At 45.5% G+C, this 9,532-nt stretch overlaps 1 protein-coding gene across 1 annotated transcript in view; it reads left to right on the top strand.

The window, feature by feature from the left end:
- Positions 1–2,407: 2,407 nt before the first annotated feature.
- SEMA3D (semaphorin 3D) overlaps positions 2,408–9,532 on the top strand; it is a 127,518-nt gene continuing 120,393 nt past the window's right edge. Inside the window, exon 1 of the mRNA XM_057366418.1 lies at positions 2,408–2,570. The gene's annotated coding sequence lies outside the window, so the exon portion shown is untranslated. The remainder of the gene's footprint in view (positions 2,571–9,532) is intronic.

Below are 9,532 nucleotides of genomic sequence, written 5' to 3'. Positions count from 1 at the left end.
TGTACTTATCTGCTCTGGGAATTTCTGAACGCTGGTTTAAAATACAATGCCAAGGAATGCATCCAGCGATCATTTACAATGATACTGTGCAGATAGAGAATGCCTGCTCAGCCTGTGTCCATGGCATGACCTCGTGTAACCCTGAGAGCCTTCGCAGAGAGGAGCACAAAAGCGCTGCCTGCAGAGAAATGTTACTTTATCAGCTCTCCTTTAAGCCAACAGCCACAAGAGGGCGGATTTTTTCCTGCTTTCTTCAACTTCACTCCATGAAGAGCTTAACTATTTCACAAATAAATTCTCTGATATTTATTTCACACTCACACACACACAGAATGTTGTCATGATCTGCAAGAAGGAAAGTAGCTGCTAAAATAAAACAGTTTCCAAACCTTTTACTTTTTTCCACAAAAATTCCACTGGTTCCACAAATGAGTACAGGAGACATTCATGCTGATTTCTTTTTCAGAGGAGTCTGAGCCATCTCCAGAATGTGAATCAAACAGAACTTTCCAGCACGTTTTCTTTTCTAGCAGGATTCATGTACTTCAACTGCCTATTCTGTAGTCCTAATAAATACTTTTTTAAAACCCTAAAGGATTTTTTTCCCTCAACCTGCTCCTCATTTTCTACATTTTTAGCTTCTTCAGTTGCAGAATGTGGTTACTAGCAGAGTGCCTGCCATCTCCAGTGAGTGGGAACAAGATAAAGTGAAAGAATTATTCTACAGAAATGCAGAACACAAACTGGGCTCAAATCTGCATCATACTCATCATACAATTTTATTTGCATTAAGCAGTACCATCCAGAGATTAAAGCAATGGACATTTTTATCAGTGATAATGAAACGAACATGGAAGTTCAGATATAAAATCTCCTTTCATTTTTTGAAGGCCTTGAACAGCAGAAGTCAACAGTCAACCTGTCTCCAAATTCATCCTTTTGTCTTATGGGAATGTAAAATACATGTAGATAAGCACAGTCTGTATTTGTGTGTATAGAATTTATAAAACCTATGTCAGCTTGGTACTGTAGTAACAAACTGTTTAAGAAACTTAGGTAAAAAGGGTGTAAAGTTGACTTTTGGTGAACTGAAGAAACTCCTCTTATACAGCTAATGTCCTGTAAAACCAGACCACCCATCTGACTTGTGTGAATGGTAGGTGAGGTGAAGTTCTGCTGAGGTGAATTACATGGTGGAAACTCCAATATATTTCTCWGGACTGCTTTGGTTCTGCTGTTATTTCAAGGCAGCAACAGTCGGGGTCTGTTCCACAACYGAGCTGCCAGCTGAAGGCTTTCAATCTGAGCCCTTCACCGCGGGAAACACAGCTTTTGAAAGAAGCCCAGTGTGTCTTGTCTGGAAGTGTGGGATCCTGTCTGTGCCATGTGTGCAGTGGCTCTCAGCCTGTGGGCAGCAAGGCTCTTCCTCGGGCAGCCACAGAAGGAAATGCGCTGGAGAGAATGGTGTGGGAGGGGGCCGGTCCAGGAGAGAAATTCTCTCTTAGGAAGTGGTCTGCAGCATGCGTAAAGCCGGAGAACCACCAATGCGGCACATTCYGGGGGCAAAACAAATAAATGCAAAGGCAGATGTGTCCCTGGCAGCTACAGTTCTGCACCCGGGCAAACTCTTAAACTCGCACCAGCTCCGAGCTCCGGGCCACTAAACAGGGAGTGTGGCGAGCTGGCTTTCCGAGTCTACAAGCCAGTGTCCTGCAGTTCTGTCCCAGTGGGAATGTGCATGGCAACACCGTGAGCGGACCTGAGGCTGCTTTAGCCACGTGTGTGAGGAGCAGCAGCCGCGCACGGCGATCCCAGCGCTAGGGCGGGATGCTTGGGGCGAGCTCGCAGGTGGCGATCCGGCCGTGCCGGGGGGCTGCGCTCCGGGGAAAGCTCATGGGCTCGGGGTCCCAGAGAAGGCTGACGAACTCGGGGTCCCAAGGGCAGGCTCACGGGCTTGGGGCCCCAGGGAAGGCTCATGGGCTCGGGGTCCCAGGGAAGGCTCACGGGCTCGGGGTCCCACAAAAGGCTGACGGGCTCGGGGGTCCCAGGGAAGGCTCACGGGCTCGGGGTCTCAGGGAAGGCTCATGGGCTCAGGGTCTCAGGGAAGGCTGACGGGCTCGGGGTCCCACAAAAGGCTGAGGGGCTCGGGGTCCCAGGGAAGGCTCACGGGCTCGGGGTCCCAGGGAAGGCTGACGGGCTCGGGGTCCCAGGCAGGCACATCACGGCTGTCGGTGTGCGCACTCGGACACCTCTCCCGGAGCCGCCGCCTGCCGGGCCGGGTGCGGGTGCGGGAGCGGGGGGTGTGCCTGCGGCTCTGACAGACACCCGGACACACAGGCGCACTCTCAGGCGGCAGCCCATTTGCTGGAGGGGTGTGCATGTGCGTGCGAGGGAGTGGAAAGGGGTGGCGGGATGGAGGGAGGGCGGCCGAGGGAAAGTCTGACACTCGGCGCAGAAGGAGCGAGACCCTCCGCTGCCGCCGGGGAGGAGCCGCCGCGCTCGCAACGCCTCCGACACCGCGGCCCCGGCCCCGGCCCCTCAGCGCTCCGGCCGCTCTCCGGCCCCGGCAGGTACCGGCCGGCCCCGCGGCTCCGCGGGCGCTGGGGCACTTTCCGCCGCCGCGGAGAAGGGGTGGAGGGGGGTGAGGGAAAGTGCTTTGGGTCCGCTGTGCCTGTGCCGGACCCTGCGCTCGCCTCTGCCCCGGCAGGAGCGGAGCGGTGCCGGCACCTGGCGGCCCCCGGGCCACCTGCCTCCCTGTCAGCGGGGACATGGCAAACCCCCGGCACGGCTCTGTCTGGGGTGGGCTTGGGGCTGAAGGGAGAGAAKTAGGCATTTTTGGGGAGTGGGGATTAAAGGCTTTGAGATGGGAGGGGAGTTCGTCGCTCAGCCCRGCACCCCTGCGCCTGCTTCTGCTCCGCAGAGGTGGCTCCGGGCGCTGGGAAGGCAGCAGGGCACAACCAGCCCATGCTCATCAGCAGAAGTGTTGCTTGTTGGAGCGGTGGCAGAATTCCTTCGTTTCCTCACAATCCCTCAGCATCGCCGGGAGCGCGGTGCCGAGCGCGTCCATCCACCTGGCTGGCCYGGGGTGCGCTCTCAAAGGAGGAGATCATTCTCCTGCTCACAGCGACCACCTCCGCTTCACTTTGTGAGGGAACTCCCAGGGTGCGAAAGCTTCTTTTCTTACAGTGAATATTGCAAAAGGAAAGTTGTTGCTTGTAGAAGGGAAACATTCCTGAGCGCGTTAGGTAATCGGTGGCTGTGATGCAGAAGCACAGAGCAGCCACCTATGTTTCCTCAGAAAGAGCTTCACTTTCCTTTGGATTGGGACAGCTTGTCCAAGAATAATAGAGATAAACGGGACCAGAAGCTGAGAAAGCAGCAGTTCACACTATGTCTGTGTCTCTAACAGAGGCCAGGAAGATGCAGGCAAGAACTTGAGCAAGAATTGTGTCACTTTTTCTCTCTGACTTGCAAATCTGGGATACAAGTAAAGAGACTTGATTGCGCTGTTTACCATTCGGAGGTGTTTAATGCTAATGGCATACTACTTCAATACTGTTTTTCAAGTCCTCATTAGTATAATTTATGTGATTTTTCATCTTTGCATTTAATTAGTTTATTTAGGTTATTATGGGCTTGATCCAGAAAAGCACATCATCTGCAAAGTAAGGGCCAAGATCTTCTATGAAGCCTGGGAGTCTAAATAGGTTTCTAAAGAGGAATTGGGATATTTTAGTACCTAATTGTAAACCTACTGTCAAACAGAGATATTCAAATTCTGCAGGTGCCACACCTTTTTTTCTTAAACTTTCAGGACAAGTCTGCTCTGAGATGTCTCGCAAATCGAAGTCTTTTCGCCTTGATCAGGCTGAGCAGCTTGGCTTCACTTTTAGTTGAACTTTATTTTGGCTTAGACATCCAGACTAGCCTGAGATCCAGGAACTAAATTTGCTTTCCCTCCTCTTAGAATTGGATTGATCCAGCAGGGATTCTCAGGGTGTGGGCAGCAGACCCACAGATTCCCTCCCATTAGGTGCAGTTGTGAAGTGCTGGGAGTTGTGCTCTAGACCAGGCAGAATTTTTGTGAATCCAAGTCTCCTACAGTCAGTGTGTGGGCTCTGCCCATGGCGTGCTTTAACCAGAAATGGAAAAAGCAGCTTCACCAGTCTCTGCCATGTCTCAAAAAGCAAGAATGACTTCTATTACAAGAGCTGGTAGGTGCTTTCAGGACAGTAATCCCAAGAAGGAAGAAGAGCCTTTCAGTASTATTGAGTAAGGTGACTCATATCAGACATCATTTCAAGTTGCATTCCTGTCTTCAGCCGGGTCTTGGTGAGTAGATGCTGTCACATCCCCAGAAGACTGATACATCTTTTGGACCCCACTCCCAAATTCTGGCTTCTGCCTGCTTTTTTCCTCCAACTGCAGGTTGTGCCATCAGCCAATCTTCCAGAGCACTGTAATTGCTCTGATCTTACACTGCTTCCCAATGTTTTTTTTGTTTTCTGAGAGCTGGTGTTTTCACTGCAAATACAACTGTGTTCATTACGCAAATTATGCTTAATCCTGGACATTCTACAGGGATTTTGCAATTGAATTAGATGAAGCAAGGCCCTAGGGGAGAAAAAAAAAGTTTTAATTAAGCTAGAATGTTGATTGAAAATAGATGTTGTTCATTGAGAAAGAGCCCTTTAAAGTGTTTGAGGATACTGCATCTTTATTACTCAGAGATTAAGTAATGATAATTAAGCAGCTAACCATGTAAACAGCAAGGCATTGAAAAGCAAAGGCAAAGGATGAAACACTCGCAACAACACCTGTCCTTATTTTGATCCAGCAGAAAGGATTCTCAGCCTCTCTTCCATGTCACAAAAGAAGCAGAGGAGCAAATGTCCCACAGAGTCAGGATCTTCACATTTTAACTGGCAGAAAGCCATAAACATTGGAATCACCCTGTGGRCCTGCTATTAGCTCAGGGTGGCCAAAATAATAATGTCTTTCTAGATTCTTTTTTAATCCCTGTTTTGCTTTTCCTCTCATTCTCTTTCCTGTCAAAAATCCAGCAGCTGTAATCTCAGATGTCTCCTCTGTGTGTGCCACTGCCGTGTAGACACGCCGGTCACCTGTGGACCCAGCGAGGCTGATTCATCAGCTGGGAATCAGCAGAATTCCCAGCACACGCCAGGATTTCTTTGGCTAAAACCCCTGGTGCTGGAATTGGCCACTGAGCCACCTCTGTGCTCTTTGAGGTTTCCTGCACGAGGGAATCCTTTGGGGCTGGTTGAGCAGGCTTTCCCACCGCGCTTTCCTGGTAAGGCAGCCGCCGGGATTGCCGTGGTTATATTTGGCCCTTTGTCATTTTAACCCCTGGAAAAAGCCAAAGGTGTGTGCTGAACACCATTAAATCAGCTAGACACAGGCAACGTGTGATGTGTTTGTTTTCCTTTGCTTTCTGGATTTTCTCCAACTGCAAACAAGCAGCAGAGAAGCTCATGTGCATGAGATGTGGAGTGTAGTGGCTGTATTTGTGAGTGAAGGAAAGTTTGTTCCATGGGTGTGCTATTTTTGACTTTTTTATAATACTGCACCTCTGTCATGCTTCTTAACACGGTTTTGCYCTTGGCCCAACGTTTCTGTCTGGGTTTTATATATTTTATAAACTTAGCAATGGCAGTGAGTCATTATTTAAATAATCCCTGTATAAATCTTTAGTGCTTTTATCTTCTCCTTTCTATCCTTGTGTATTCAGAAAGGCCCCTCTCTGGTATTGTTGAGTTTTTTCCAGGTCCTAGAGACATGCTGCAAGAACATGCACGTGTAATCTGACAGTGGGTGATAGAAAAAAAAGCAGCAAAAAGAAAAAAACCACAGCCCTGCTATTCTACTCTCCAGCTTAGATGGCTCTAACGTCACATGGAGGGGATCCAGGATGAGTCAGGAAGCAGAGCAGTGGTCCAAAATTCCACTTTGCATTACAGCTGGGAGGCAGCATTTAGCATCATGTGGATTTATTTTCTTTTAACGGGAACTGCAAAATAATTTATGGAAGTCACATAACCTAATGGGCAGAACAGATAACAGTAAGCCAAGAAGAACCTGGGTTCCCATCTGGGTTGAATCATTGACTCAATTGACTATCAGTGTGATGGGTGTGGTACTTTAAGCCTGGGACTTTATACTGGCCTTRACTAAGTCACTGCACTTCCCCCCAGTGTGACTGGAAAATGTGATTATTGTTCAGAGCTCTGGTACCTGACAGTTCACCTAATGGCTTCCCTGGTCAGGCTAAGCATAGCACATCACAGGCATTTATTTTCCAACTTAATTTTCAGGACAAATCCTAAAGAGCTCAGAATTTTGTTTGTCTAAAGATAAATTGATGCTTGTGGGCTTATATGTACGTGGGGACCTGTAACTCTTGAGAGCTTTCTGCAGCCCATGAATTTCACACTGTGTGTATTACTCAACTTTCAGTAACACATGTCCTTTTTTGTACATCTTTGCGTATTTTTCTTACTGTGCTACTATAAACAGAAGAGTTGTGTGAGCCTTTTCTTATAATGTGGTCAGTTTAAAAGCAAAATAAATAACCATAATTAAACTGTTTCCAATTTAGTTGGTCAGGGAATCAGGAGACTTGCAGGAAGCAGATGTCATGCTGCAGAAGAGAGGCTAAAACCTCTGTAACATCCAAACACACTCCAGTGACATGCTGGGTTGTTAYTGCTTTCCTATTTCTTTTCTCCAAGGGGGTGGGCAGAAGAGAAATTACCAATTTTCCTGCAACATCCTCTTCCAAAATTCCTGAAGACGCTGCAGCACCAAGTGTGATCTCATCGTGTGTCAGCATAACTCAGGACTAAATGCACTGGGAACAGAAAGCCTAGGATTAACTAAAATTATACAAAACTAAGGCTGTCATGAAATGAAAGACTTGGGCCTGTTCTCAGTCTGTCTGTGCTTAGTGACTTCAAGAAACTTAATTCATTTTTAAASATAGGCTGCTGTGTAAAATGTTCTCTTGAAAGAGTTACTTTCCTRAAGTCTAAGCCTAGAGTGAGATCAAGCCTTTTAAAAGTTAAATGCAGTCCTGAGAGCTGTTGCGACCAAATACTCTAGCTTAATCTTGGCTAGAAATTTAAGATTTTGAACAGCTAGATCTAATGGTATGTGCCTACCTAGCTTGTTATATTCCCCTGGAATTTATCAATGACACACTCCATATAATTGTGGTTACTTTTTGTCTGTCTAAAATCCTTTTTTTGGTTTTGCAAGCGAGAGGCTGCAAAGAGGGAGTATGTAAAAAATTCTTTCTTAACCAGAAGCAAAAAGTTGATTTTTTTTCTCTTCCACAATGAAGAATTAAAACAATGTCTGCTGCTCTCATGCTTAATGTCAGAATCTATTCTAAAAAGTAGTAAGAAGAAACAGGGTGGATTTTTCATATGGAACTTATTCCCTGTAATTTTATAATGCATATGTGTGAGGTTTTATGAAGGCTTATACTAAAAGGCTTTAGAACAGTGTAATAAAGGAAAAATGCTCATAACGTCCTTGGGTGTCTGGAGAGCTCCACTTTGAGAGTGGGAAATAAAATAAAGGCTAAAGTGACAAGTGGTAATAGGCTGTTGCAAATGCAGTTCCTTTTCTCCAAGATTTACAGTAAGAACSAGCTCTAACTGTAAAGTTCTCTGCACTGTCATAATCTATGGCTCTGCAGAATGTAACATTCCTGTACCATTCTCTTGACTTGTGAAAGGTTCCACCTTCATATAAATTACCTTTATATAAATCCTTTACTTAATTTAATATCTTATTTCCTTTTTTAAAGCAGGTGCTTGAAAACCTTTATAAAGAACATAAATAAATCTTCAAACCTGCTACCATGCTCTATGTCGTACTAATTTGCGTGTTATATCTGTGAAGATCCACCGTTGTTCAATAGAAACCAGGGAAGACAAGGGAACAAATTTATCACTTTTATTGATATATAGTTAYTAGTTTCAAGCAGTGGACCTTTCCTCATTTAAGGTTTTCATTAATTTATTAGCTGTATTTCAGTAGTTTTAAGAGGGGCCTGTCAGAAATGATAGAATTGTCACAGAATCATAAAATGGTTTGGGTTGGAAGGGTCCATGAAGGTCATCAAGTTCCAATCCCCCTGCCATGGGACCCATTTGGGATCCCTAGCCATGAGCTCTCCCAGCAGACAGACAGGAATAGGGTCAGTAGGTCTGTCCGTGACTACATAGGGTCAGTCTTTTCCTTCTGCCAATATTTAAAATAAAAACTAAATTGTAGGAGAAGTCTCTAGCACATATTTGCGTGGCTCAGGTGCTGAGGTGACCTGGAAGGGCAATTTGCCAGGTGTGAGTCTGAGCAGGGGTGTTGCTGGTGTTTGAGTGTGACTTTCTCAGCCACTTCACATTTTTTTGGGAGTGCTTTGTTGTCAAAGGCCCGACAGAGGCTGTGGCTTGGCATAGCTGCTGCACCATCTTCYAGGGATAAGACTTGTTTTACTGGATCTGCTCAAATTAATATTCTGGTATCAGTGTTTGTATTTCCTGCTGGATACTGAGCTACACCATTGAATTCATYGTGAATGAATCCTACCTGTGCCTGAAGGAGTGAGCTAACCCTGGGGCTGGTGGATAAAAGGTACTGGGAGAGGTGGATCTTCTCCTTTCAGCAGAAGATTGGTTTTATCCTGGTCTTTAAGGCTGAAATTGGCTGGCTGAAGAGTCAGTTAATGTCATAAATCTCTGCTATTAATCTGATTTTTTTGTCTAAAACTATTTTAATAGGCAAGGATGCTTTACATAACTTACTGCCTGAATCATTGTGGTCAGTTGATCTGATGTCTTATACAATCTGTAATCTTGTCAAGTGAGGTTTTCTCAGACCTGATGAAATCCAAGGTGTTTATTTTAAGACTCAATTTATTATTTTGCAAATTGATCTCTGAGCTTTAAAGGCTTTAAGGAAAAGATGACTTGGTGTAATTTTTGGAATGTCCTCCCCATCTAACTGAGGAAAAAGTAAGAGAATTGGTGCGTCTAACAGAGTTGCTAAGATTGGTCAGGCCCAAGGGCCTTTTAGGTGCTCTTTCTCAGAAAAAAAAAAAAAAACCAAAAAACAAAAACAACTACATTTAACCCTGCTACTCTGTGCTGTCTCTTTTTAAGATGAATGTCCTGGGCAATACCGATTGCAATGTACAGGTGTGTTCTGGAGTWACAATTCAGTGTTTAGAGTCCTCTAGTGACATCTACAAAGAGCAGATACATTTCATCTCATAAAGCTGCCTGAGCTTGAAAAAAAAACAAAGTAAAAAATGGATTTATGGCAAAGAAATATCTTCCCCAGTATAACACCCCAACAACCTGTGCACTTGCAGTGAAGTTAAGGGAGTTTCCATATGGAAAGATTTTCTGTCCTTAGATAAAACCATTATAAACTGCTTAGGCTGAAGATTGAACTCACAAAATGAAATTTATGTGAAGGGGAAATGGTGGGCTGATTTTCTTAAGGT

The sequence above is a fragment of the Malurus melanocephalus genome, unplaced genomic scaffold (assembly GCF_030028575.1).
Source record: "Malurus melanocephalus ecotype Western Australia unplaced genomic scaffold, MMel_1.1 scaffold_65, whole genome shotgun sequence".
In the NCBI taxonomy this organism is placed as follows: domain Eukaryota; kingdom Metazoa; phylum Chordata; class Aves; order Passeriformes; family Maluridae; genus Malurus; species Malurus melanocephalus.
Note: the sequence above shows the minus strand (reverse complement) of the source record. Positions and strands in the feature narration are given on the sequence as shown.